Source organism: Carcharodon carcharias, chromosome 26 (genome assembly GCF_017639515.1).
Source record: "Carcharodon carcharias isolate sCarCar2 chromosome 26, sCarCar2.pri, whole genome shotgun sequence".
NCBI lineage: Eukaryota > Metazoa > Chordata > Chondrichthyes > Lamniformes > Lamnidae > Carcharodon > Carcharodon carcharias.
Window position 1 is genome coordinate 3,645,983 of NC_054492.1, and position 12,503 is coordinate 3,658,485.

Genomic DNA, 12,503 nt, shown 5'->3' on the forward strand with positions numbered 1-12,503 from the left:
TGATGGGGGAACCGGTTTACCAATGTGAGGTTGGGTTTTGCCGTGGGGGTCTGGTTTAGTTATGTGGGATCGGGTTTTGTGGTGGGGTGTCGGGTTTAGTGATGGGGATCGGGTTTAGCGATGGGGATCAGGTTTAATGATGCGGGATCATGTTTATCATTGGCGGATCCATTTTAGTGATGGGGGGTCGGCTTTAGCTATGGAGGAACTGGTTTAGTGTTGCGGGATCAGGTTTAGTGATGTGGGATCAAGTTTATTGATGGGGAACGAGTTTAGCTAGAGGCAATCGGGTGTATGATGCAGGTTCCGGTTTAGCGGTGGGGGAACCATGTTTAGCATTGGGGGATCGGTTTTAGTGATGGGGGATTGTGATTAGCGATCGGGGATCACGTTTACTGATGGGGGATAGGGTTTAGTTATGGGGGATCGGGTTTACTGATAGGGGATTGGGTTTAGTGATGTGGGATCTGGTTTAGCTATGGGGGATCGGGTTTAGTGTTGCGGATCCGGTTTAGCAATCGGGGACCGTGTTTTGCATTGGGGGATTGGGTTTAGTGATGGGGGATTGGGTTTAGTCATGGGGGATCGGGTTTAGTCATGGGGGATCAGGTTTTCATTGGGGGATCGGGATTCGTGATGAGGGATTGGGTTTAGTGATGCGGGATCCGGTTTAGCGATGGGGAACCTGTTTAGCATTGCGGGATCGGGTTTAGTGGTGAAGGATTGGGTTTAGCGATAGGGGGTATAATGATGGGGGATCGGGTTTAGTGATGGGGGATCAGGTTTAGCGATGGTGGATGATGTTTAGCATTGGGGTATCGGATTTAGTGTTCGGGGATCTGGTTTAGTGATGGGGGATTGGGTTTAGTCATGGGGGTCAGGTTTAGCATTGGGGGATCGGGATTCGTGATGAGGGATTGGGTTTAGTGAAGCGGGATGCGGTTTAGAAATGGGGAACCTGTTTAGCCTTGCGGGATCGGGTTTAGTGATGAAGCATTGGGTTTAGCGATCGGGGGTATAGTGATGGGGGATCGGGTTTAGTGATGGCGGATCAGGTTTAGCGATGGTGGATCATGTTTAGCATTGGGGTATCGGATTTAGTGTTCGGGGATCTGGTTTAGTGATGGGGCATTGGGTTTAGTCATGGGGGTCAGGTTTAGCATTGGGGGATCGGGATTCGTGATGAGGGATTGGGTTTAGTGATGCGGGATGCCGTTTAGCAATGGGGAACCTGTTTAGCATTGCGGGATCGGGTTTAGTGATGAAGGATTGGGTTTAGCGATCGATGGAATAGTGATGGGGGATCGGGTTTAGTGATGGCGGATCAGGTTTAGCGATGGTGGATCATGTTTAGCATTGGGGTATCGGTTTTAGTGATGGGGGATCTGGTTTAGTGATGGGGGATCAAGTTTAGTGATGGGTGATCGAGTTTAGCTATGGGCGATCGGGTCTAGTGATGCAGGATCCGGTTTAGTCATGGGGGAACGAAGTTTAGCATTGGGGGATTGGGTATAGTGATGGGGGATAGTGTTTAGCGATCGGGGATCAGGTTTTGTGATGGGGGATTGGTTTTAGTGATGGGGGATCAGGTTTAGCGATGGTGGATCATGTTTAGCATTGGGGTATCGGATTTAGTGATGGGGATATGGTTTAGTGATGGGGGATCAAGTTTAGTGATGGGTGATCGAGTTTAGCTAAGGGCGATCGGGTCTAGTGATGCAGGATCCGGTTTAGCCATGGGGGAACCATATTTATCATTGGGGGATTGGGTCTAGTGATGGGGGATAGTGTTTAGCGATCGGGGATCAGGTTTTGTGATTGGGGATTGGTTTTAGTCATGGGGGATCGGGTTTAGTGATGTGAGATCACGTTTAGTGATGGGGGATCAGGTTTAGTGACGGGGGTTTGTGTTTAGCTATGCGGGATCGGATTTAGTGGTGCAGGTTCTGGTTAAGTGATGGGGATCATGTTTACTGATGTGAGATTGGGTTTAGTGATGGGGTTCCGGTTTAGCAATGGGAGATCAGCTTTAGCCATGGGGGATCAGGTTTTGCTAGGGGGGATCGGGTTTAGTGATGGGGGAGCGGGTTTAGCATTGGGGGAATGGGTTTAGTGATGGGGGATTCGGTCTAGCACTCGGGGCTCGGGTTTAGTGATTTGCCATCGGGTTTAGCGATGGGGGATCATGCTTAGCATTGGGGGATCGGGTTTAGTGATGGGGGGTCGGGTTTAGCTATGGGGGAATAGGTTTAGTGTTGCGGGATCAGCTTTACTGATGGGGGATCAGGTTTAGTGATGGGGGATCGGATTTACTGGCAGGGGATCGGTTTTAGTGATGTGGGACCGGGTTTAGCTATGGGGGATTGGGTTTAGTGTTGCAGATCCGGTTTAGCAATTGGGGACCGTGTTTAGCATTGGGGGATCGGTTTTAGCTATGGCGGATCAGGATTAACTAGGATGGATTGTGTTCAGTGGTGTGGGATCGTGTTTTGTGATGGGGGAACCGGTTTCCCAATGTGAGATTGGGTTTAGCCGTGGGGGTCCGGTTTACATATGTGGGATCGGGTTTAGTAATGGGGGGTCGGGTTTAGCAATGGGGGAATGGGTTTAGTGTTGCGGGTTCAGGTTTACTGATGGGGGATCAGGTTTAGTGATGGGGGATCGGATTTACTGACAGGGGATCGGTTTTAGTGATGTGGGACCGGGTTTAGCTATGGGGGATTGGGTTTAGTGTTGCAGATCCAGTTTAGCAATTGGGGACCGTGCTTAGCATTGGGGGATCAGGTTTAGTGATGGGGGGTCGGGTTTAGCTAGGGCGGAATGTGTTTAGTGTTGCGGGATCAGGTTTACTGATGGGGGATCAAGTTTAGTGATGGGGGATCGGATTTACTGACAGGGGATCGGATTTAGTGATGTGGGACCGGGTTTAGCTATGGGGGATTGGGTTTAGTGTTGCAGGTCCAGTTTAGCAATTGGGGACCGTGTTTAGCATTGGGGGATTGGGTTTAGCTATGGCGGATCAGGTTTAGCTAGGATGGATTGTGTTCAGTGGTGTGGGATCGTGTTTTGTGATGGGGGAACCGGTTTACCAATGTGAGGTTGGGTTTTGCCGTGGGAGTCTGGTTTAGTTATCTGGGATCGGGTTTTGTGCTGGGGTGTCGGGTTTAGTGATGGGGATCGGGTTTAGCGATGGGGATCAGGTTTAATGATGCGGGATCATGTGTATCATTGGCGGATCCGTTTTAGTGATGGGGGGTTGGCTTTAGCTATGGAGGAACTGGTTTAGTGTTGCGGGATCAGGTTTAGTGATGTGGGATCAAGTTTATTGATGGGGAACGAGTTTAGCTATAGGCAATCGGGTGTATGATGCAGGTTCCGGTTTAGCGGTGGGGGAACCATTTTTAGCATTGGGGGATCGGTTTTAGTGATGGGGGATTGTGATTAGCGATCGGGGATCACGTTTACTGATGGGGGATAGGATTTAGTGATGGGGGATCGGGTTTACTGATAGGGGATTGGGTTTAGTGATGTGGGATCTGGTTTAGCTATGTGGGATCGGGTTTAGTGTTGCGGATCCGGTTTAGCAATCGGGGACCGTGTTTTGCATTGGGGGATTGGGTTTAGTGATGGGCGATTGGGTTTAGTGATGGGGGATCGGGTTTAGTCATGGGGGATCAGGTTTAGCATTGGGGGATCGGGATTCGTGATGAGGGATTGGGTTTAGTGATGCGGGATCCGGTTTAGCGATGGGGAACCTGTTTAGCATTGCGGGATCGGGTTTAGTGGTGAAGGATTGGGTATAGCGATAGGGGGTATAATGATGGGGGATCGGGTTTAGTGATGGGGGATCAGGTGTAGCGATGGTGGATCATGTTTAGCATTGGGGTATTGGATTTAGTGATGGGGGATCTGGTTTAGTGATGGGGGATCAAGTTTATTGATGGGTGATCGAGTTTAGCTATGGGCGATCGGTTCTAGTGATGCAGGATCCGGTTTAGTCATGGGGGAACCTTGTTTAGCATTGGGGGATTGGGTCTAGTGATGGGGGATAGTGTTTAGCGATCGGGGATCAGGTTTTGTGATGGGGGATTGGTTTTAGTCACGGGGGATCGGGTTTAGTGATGTGAGATCGCGTTTAGTGATGGGGGATCAGGTTTAGTGACGGGGGATTGTGTTTAGCTATGCGGGATCGGATTTAGTGGTGCAGGTTCTGGTTAAGTGATGGGGATCATGTTTACTGATGTGAGATTGGGTTTAGTGATGGGTTTCCGGTTTAGCAATGGGAGATCAGCTTTAGCCATGGGGGATCAGGTTTTGCTATGGGGGATCGGGTTTAGTGATGGGGGATCGAGTTTAGCATTGGGGGAATGAGTTTAGTGATGGGGGATTCAGTCTAGCACTCGGGTCTCGGGTTTAGTGATGGGGCATCGGGTTTAGCGATGGGGGATCATGCTTGGCATTGGGGGATCGGGCTTAGTGATGGGGGGTCGGGTTTAGCTATGGGGGAATGGGTTTAGTGTTGCGGGTTCAGGTTTACTGATGGGGGATCAGGTTTAGTGATGGGGCATCGGATTTAATGACAGGGGATCGGTTTTAGTGATGTGGGACCGGGTTTAGCTATGGCGGATTGGTTTCAGTGTTGCAGATCCAGTTTAGCAATTGGGGACCGTGTTTAGCATTGGGGGATCAAGTTTAGTGCTGGGGGATCAGGATTAGCTAGGATGGATTGTGTTCAGTGGTGTGGGATCGTGTTTTGTGATGGCGGAACCGGTTTACCAATGTGAGATTGGGTTTAGCCGTGGGGGTCTGGTTTACATATGTGGGATCGGGTTTATTAATGGGGGGTCGGGTTTAGCAATGGGCGAATGGGTTTAGTGTTGCGGGATCAGGTTTACTGATGGGGGATCAGGTTTAGTGATGGGGGATCGGATTTACTGACAGGGGATCGGTTTTAGTGATGTGGGACCGGGTTTAGCTATTGGGGATTGGGTTTAGTGTTGCAGATACAGTTTAGCAATTGGGGAACGTGTTTAGCATTGGGGGATCAAGTTTAGTGATGGGGGATCGGACTTACTGACAGGGGATCGGGTTTAGTTATGTGGGACCGGGTTTAGCTATGGGGGATTGGGTTTAGTGTTGCGGGTCCAGTTTAGCAATTGGGGACCGTGTTTAGCATTGGGGGATCGGGTTTAGCTATGGCGGATCAGGATTAGCTAGGATGGATTGCTTTCAGTGGTGTGGGATCGTGTTTTGTGATGGGGGAACCGGTTTACCAATGTGAGATTGGGTTTAGCCGTGGGGGTCTGGTTTAGATATGTGGGATCGGGTTTTGTGGTGGGGTGTCGGGTTTAGCGATGGGGGATCATGCTTAGCATTGGGGGATCAGGTTTAGTGATGGGGAGTCGGGTTTAGCCATGGGGGAATGTGTTTAGTGTTGCGGGATCAGGTTTACTGATGGGGGATCAAGTTTAGTGATGGGGGAACGGATTTACTGACAGGGGATCGGGTTTAGTGATGTGGGACCGGGTTTAGCTATGGGGGATTGTGTTTAGTGTTGCGGGTCCAGTTTAGCAATTGGGGACCGTGTTTAGCATTGGGGGATCGGGTTTAGCTATGGCGGATCAGGTTTAGCGAGGATGGATTGTGTTCAGTGGTGTGGGATCGTGTTTTGTGATGGGGGAACCGGTTTACCAATGTGAGGTTGGGTTTTGCCGTGGGGGTTCTGGTTTAGTTATGTGGGATTGGGTTTTGTGGTGGGGTGTTGGGTTTAGTGATGGGGATCGGGTTTAGCGATGGGGATCAGGTTTAATGATGCGGGATCATGTTTATCATTGGCGGATCCATTTTAGTGATGGGGGGTCGGCTTTAGCTATGGAGGAACTGGTTTAGTGTTGCGGGATCAGGTTTAGTGATGTGGGATCAAGTTTATTGATGGGGAACGAGTTTAGCTAGAGGCAATCGGGTGTATGATGCAGGTTCCGGTTTAGCGGTGGGGGAACCATGTTTAGCATTGGGGGATCGGTTTTAGTGATGGGGGATTGTGATTAGCGATCGGGGATCACGTTTACTGATGGGGGATAGGGCTTAGTGATGGGGGATCGGGTTTACTGATAGGGGATCGGGTTTAGTGATGTGGGATCTGGTTTAGCTATGGGGGATCGGGTTTACTGTTGCAGAGCCGGTTTAGCAATCGGGGACCGTGTTTTGCATTGGGTGATTGGGTTTAGTGATGGTGGATTGGGTTTAGTGATAGGGGATCGGGTTTAGTCATGGGGGATCAGGTTTAGCATTGGGGGATCGGGATTCGTGATGAGTGATTGGGTTTAGCGATAGGGGGTATAATGATGGGGGATCGGGTTTAGTGATAGGGGATCAGGTTTAGCGATGGTGGATCATGTTTAGCATTGGGGTATCGGATTTAGTGTTCGGGGATCTGGTTTAGTGATGGGGGATTGGGTTTAGTCATGGGGGTCAGGTTTAGCATTGGGGGATCGGGATTCGTGATGAGGGATTGGGTTTAGTGATGCGGGATCCGGATTAGCAATGGGGAACCTGTTTAGCCTTGCGGGATCGGGTTTAGTGATGAAGGATTGGGTTTAGCGATGGGGGATCGGGTTTACTGATAGGGCATCGGGTTTAGTGATGTGGGATCTGGTTTAGCTATGGGCGATCGGGTCTAGTGATGCAGGATCCGGTTTAGTCATGGGGGAACCATATTTAGCATTGGGGGATTGGGTCTAGTGATGAGGGATAGTGTTTAGCGATCGGGGCTCAGGTTTTGTGATGGGGGATTGGTTTTAGTGATGGGGGATCGGGTTTAGTGATGTGGGATCGGGTTTAGTGATGGGGGATCAGTTTTAGTGATGGGGGATCGTGTTTAGCTATGCGGGATCGTATTTAGTGGTGCAGGTTCTGGTTTATTGATGGGGATCATGTTTACTGATGTGAGATTGGGTTTAGTGATGGGGTTCCGGTTTAGCAATGGGAGATCAGCTTTAGCCATGGGGGATCAGGTTTTGCTATGGGGGATTGGGTTTAGTGTTGGGGGATCGAGTTTAGCATTGGGGGAATGGGTTTAGTGATGGGGGATTCGCTCTAGCGCTAGGGGCTCGGGTTTAGTGATGGGGCATCGGGTTTAGCGATGGGGCATCATGCTTAGCATTGGGGGATCGGGTTTAGTGATGGGGGGTCGGGTTTAGCTACGGGGGAATGGGTTTAGTGTTGTGGGATCAGGTTTACTGATGGGGGATCAAGTTTAGTGATGGGGGATCGGATTTACTGACAGGGGATCGGGTTTAGTGATGTGGGACCGGGTTTAGGTATGGGGGATTGGGTTTAGTGTTGCAGGTCCAGTTTAGCAATTGGGGACTGTGTTTAGCATTGGGGGATCGGGTTTAGCTATGGCGGATCAGGTTTAGCTAGGATGGATTGTGTTCAGTGGTGTGGGATCGTGTTTTGTGATGGGGGAACCGGTTTACCAATGTGAGGTTGGGTTTTGCCGTGGGGGTCTGGTTTAGTTATGTGGGATCGGGTTTTGTGGTGGGGTGTCGGGTTTAGTGATGGGGATCGGGTTTAGCGATGGGGATCAGGTTTAATGATGCAGGATCATGTTTATCATTGGCGGATCCATTTTAGTGATGGGGGGTCGGCTTTAGCTATGGAGGAACTGGTTTAGTGTTCCGGGATCAGGTTTAGTGATGTGGGATCAAGTTTATTGATGGGGAACGAGTTTAGCTATAGGCAATCGGGTGTATAATGCAGGTTCCGGTTTAGCGGTGGGTGAACCATGTTTAGCATTGGGGGATCGGTTTTAGTGATGGGGGATTGTGATTAGCGATCGGGGATCACGTTTACTGATGGGGGATAGGGTTTTGTTATGGGGGATCGGGTTTACTGATAGGGGATCGGGTTTAGTGATGTGGGATCTGGTTTAGCTATGGGGGATCGGGTTTAGTGTTGCGGATCCGGTTTAGCAATCGGGGACCGTGCTTTGCATTGGGGGATTGGGTTTAGTGATGGGGGATTGGGCTTAGTGATGGGGGATCGGGTTTAGTCATGGGGGATCAGGTTTAGCATTGGGGGATCGGGATTCGTGATGAGGGATGGGGTTTAGTGATGCGGGATCCGGTTTAGCGATGGGGAACCTGTTTAGCATTGCGGGATCGGGTTTAGTGGTGAAGGATTGGGTTTAGCGATAGGGGGTATAATGATGGGGGATCGGGTTTAGTGATGGGGGATCAGGTTTAGCGATGGTGGATGATGTTTAGCATTGGGGTATCGGTTTTAGTGTTCGGGGATCTGGTTTAGTGATGGGGGATTGGGTTTAGTCATGGGGGTCAGGTTTAGCATTGGGGGATCGGGATTCGTGATGAGGGATTGGGTTTAGTGATGCGGGATGCCGTTTAGCAATGGGGAACCTGTTTAGCATTGCGGGATCGGGTTTAGTGATGAAGGATTGGGTTTAGCGATCGGGGGAATAGTGATGGGGGATCGGGTTTAGTGATGGCGGATCAGGTTTAGCGATGGTGGATCATGTTTAGTATTGTGGTATCGGTTGTAGTGATGGGGGATCTGGTTTAGTGATGGGGGATCATGTTTAGTGATGGGTGATCGAGTTTAGCTATGGGCGATCGGGTCTAGTGATGCAGGATCCGGTTTAGTCATGGGGGAACGATGTTTAGCATTGGGGATCAGGTTTTGTGATGGGGGATTGGTTTTAGTGATGGGGGATCAGGTTTAGTGATGGGGGATCATGTTTAGCATTGGGGTATCGGATTTAGTGTTCGGGGATCTGGTTTAGTGATGGGGGATTGGGTTTAGTCATGGGGGTCAGGTTTAGCATTGGGGGATCGGGATTCGTGATGAGGGATTGGGTTTAGTGATGCGGGATCCGGATTAGCAATGGGGAACCTGTTTAGCCTTGCGGGATCGGGTTTAGTGATGAAGGATTGGGTTTAGCGATGGGGGATCGGGTTTACTGATAGGGCATCGGGTTTAGTGATGTGGGATCTGGTTTAGCTATGGGCGATCGGGTCTAGTGATGCAGGATCCGGTTTAGTCATGGGGGAACCATATTTAGCATTGGGGGATTGGGTCTAGTGATGAGGGATAGTGTTTAGCGATCGGGGCTCAGGTTTTGTGATGGGGGATTGGTTTTAGTGATGGGGGATCGGGTTTGGTGATATGGGATCGGGTTTAGTGATGGGGGATCAGTTTTAGTGATGGGGGATCGTGTTTAGCTATGCGGGATCGGATTTAGTGGTGCAGGTTCTGGTTAAGTGATGGGGATCATGTTTACTGATGTGAGATTGGGTTTAGTGATGGGGTTCCGGTTTAGCAATGGGAGATCAGCTTTAGACATGGGGGATCAGGTTTTGCTATGGGGGATTGGGTTTAGCGATGGGGGATCGAGTTTAGCATCGGGGGAATGGGTTTAGTGATGGGGGATTCGGTCTAGCGCTCGGGGCTCGGGTTTAGTGATGGGGCATCGGGTTTAGCGATGGGGCATCATGCTTAGCATTGGGGGATCGGGTTTTATGACGGGTTTCGGGTTTAGCTATGGGGGAATGGGTTTAGTGTTGTGGGATCAGGTTTACTGATGGGGGATCAGATTTAGTGATGGGGGATCGGATTTAATGACAGGGGATCGGTTTTAGTGATGTGGGACCGGGTTTAGCTATGGGGGATTGGGTTTAGTGTTGCGAATCCCGTTTAGCAATTGGGGACCGTTTTTAGCATTGGGGGATCGGGTTTAGTGATGGGGGATCGGATTTAGCGATGGGGGAAGGGGCTTAGTGATGGGGTTCAGGTTTAGCAATGGGAGATCGGATTTAGCCATGGGGGATCAGGTTTTGCTATGGGGGATCGGGTTTAGTGATGGGGGATCGAGTTGCGCATTGGGGGAATGGGTTTAGTGATGTTGGATTCGGTCTAGCGCTCGGGGCTCGGGTTTAGTGATGGGGCATTGCCTTTAGCGATGGCGGATCATGCTTAGCATTGGGGGATCGGGTTTAGTGATGGGGATCATGTTTATCATTGGCGGATCCGTTTTAGTGATGGGGGGCCGGCTTTAGCTATGGAGGAATGGGTTTTGTGTTGCGGGATCAGGTTTAGTGATGGGGGATCAAGTTTAGTGATGGGGATCGAGTTTAGCTATAGGCAATCGGGTGTATGATGCAGCTTCCGGTTTAGCGGTGGGGGAACCATGTTTAGCTTTGGGGAATCGGTTTTAGTGATGGGGGATTGTGATTAGCGATCGGGGATCACGTTTAGTGATGGGGGATTGGGTTCAGTGATGGGGGATCGGGTTTACTGATAGGGGATTGGATTTTGTGAAGTGGGATCGGGTTTAGCTATGGGGGATCGGGTTTAGTGTTGCGGATCCGGTTTAGCAATCGGGGACCGTGTTTTGCATTGGGGGATTGGGTTTAGTGATGGGGGATTGGGTTTAGTGATGGGGGATCGGGTTTATTCATGGGGGATCAGGTTTAGCATTGGGGGATGGGGATTCGTGATGAGGGATTGGTTTTTGTGATGCGGGACCCGGTTTAGCGATGGGGAACCTGTTTAGCATTGCGGGATTGGGTTTAGTGGTGAAGGATTGGGTTTAGCGATCGGGGATATAATGATGGGTGATCGGGTTTTGTGATGGCGGATCAGGTTTATCGATGGTGGATCATGTTTAGCATTGGGGTATCGGATTTAGTGTTCGGAGATCTGGTTTAGTGATGGGGGATCGGGTTTAGTCATGGGGTTCAGGTTTAGCATTGGGGGATCGGGATTCGTGATGAGGAATTGGTTTTAGTGATGCGGGATTGGGTTTAGTGATGCGAGATCCGGTTTAGCAATGGGGAACCTGTTTACCATTGCGGGATCAGGTTTAGTGATGAAGGATTGGGTTTAGCGACCGGGGGTTTTGTGATTCGCAATCGGGTTTAGTGATGGGGGATCAGGTTTAGCGATGGTGGATCATGTTTAGCATTGGGGTATCGGATTTAGTGATGGGGGATCTGGTTTAGTGATGGGGGATCAAGTTTAGTGATGGGTGATCGAGTTTAGCTATGGGCGATCGGGTCTAGTGATCTAGGATCCGGTTTAGCCATGGGGGAACCATGTTTAGCATTGGGGGATTGGGTCTAGTGATTTGGGATAGTGTTTAGCGATCGGGGATCAGGTTTTGTGATGGGGGATTGGTTTTAGTGATGGGGGATCGGGTTTAGTGATGTGGTATCGGGTTTAGTGATGGGGGATCAGTTCTAGTGATGGGGGATCGTGTTTAGCTATGCGGGATCGGATTTAGTGGTGCAGGTTCTGGTTAAGTGATGGGGATCATGTTTACTGATGTGAGATTGGGTTTAGTGATAGGGTTCCGGTTTAGCAATGGGAGATCAGATTTAGCCATGGGGGATCAGGTTTTGCTATGGGGGATCGGGTTTAGTGATGGGGGATCGAGTTTAGCATCGGGGGAATGGGTTTAGTGATGGGGGATTCGGTCTAGCGCTCGGGGCTCGGGTTTAGTGATGGGGCATCGGGTTTAGCGATGGGGCATCATGCTTAGCATTGGGGGATCGGGTTTAGTGATGGGGGGTCGGGTTTAGCTATGGGGGAATGGGTTTTGTGTTGTGGGATCAGGTTTACTGATGGGGGATCAGATTTAGTGATGGGGGATCGGATTTAATGACAGGGGATTGGTTTTAGTTTTGTGGGACCGGGTTTAGCTATGGGGGATTGGGTTTAGTGTTGCGAATCCAGTTTAGCAATTGGGGACCGTGTTTAGCATTGGGGGATCGGGTTTAGTGATGGGGGATCGGGTTTAGCGAAGGGGGAAGGGGCTTAGTGATGGGGTTCAGGTTTAGCAATGGGAGATCGGCTTTAGCCAAGGGGGATCAGGTTTTGCAATGGGGGATCGGGTTTAGTGATGGGGGATCGGGTTTAGCATTGGGGGAATGGGTTTAGTGATGGGGGATTCGGTCTAGCGCTCGGGGCTCGGGTTTAGCGATGGGGGATCATGCTTAGCATTGGGGTATTAGGTTTAGTGATGGGGGATCATGTTTATCATTGGCGGATCCGTTTTAGTGATGGGGGGTCTGCTTTAGCTATGGAGGAATGGGTTTTGTGTTGCGGGATCAGGTTTAGTGATGGGGGATCAAGTTTAGTGATGCGGATCGAGTTTAGCTATAGGCAATCGGGTGTATGATGCAGGTTCCGGTTTAGCAGTGGGAGAACCATGTTTAGCATTGGGGGAGCGGTTTTAGTGATGGGGGATTGTGATTAGCGATCGGGAATCACGTTTAGTGATGGGGGATTGGGTTTAGTGATGGGGGATTGGGTTTACTGATAGGGGATTGGATTTAGTGAAGTGGGTTCAGGTTTAGCTATGGGGGATCGGGTTTAGTGTTGCGGATCCGGTTTAGCAATCGGGGACTTTGTTTTGCATTGGGGGATTGGGTTTAGTGATGGGGGATTGGGTTTAGTGATGGGGGATCGGGTTTAGTCATGGGGGA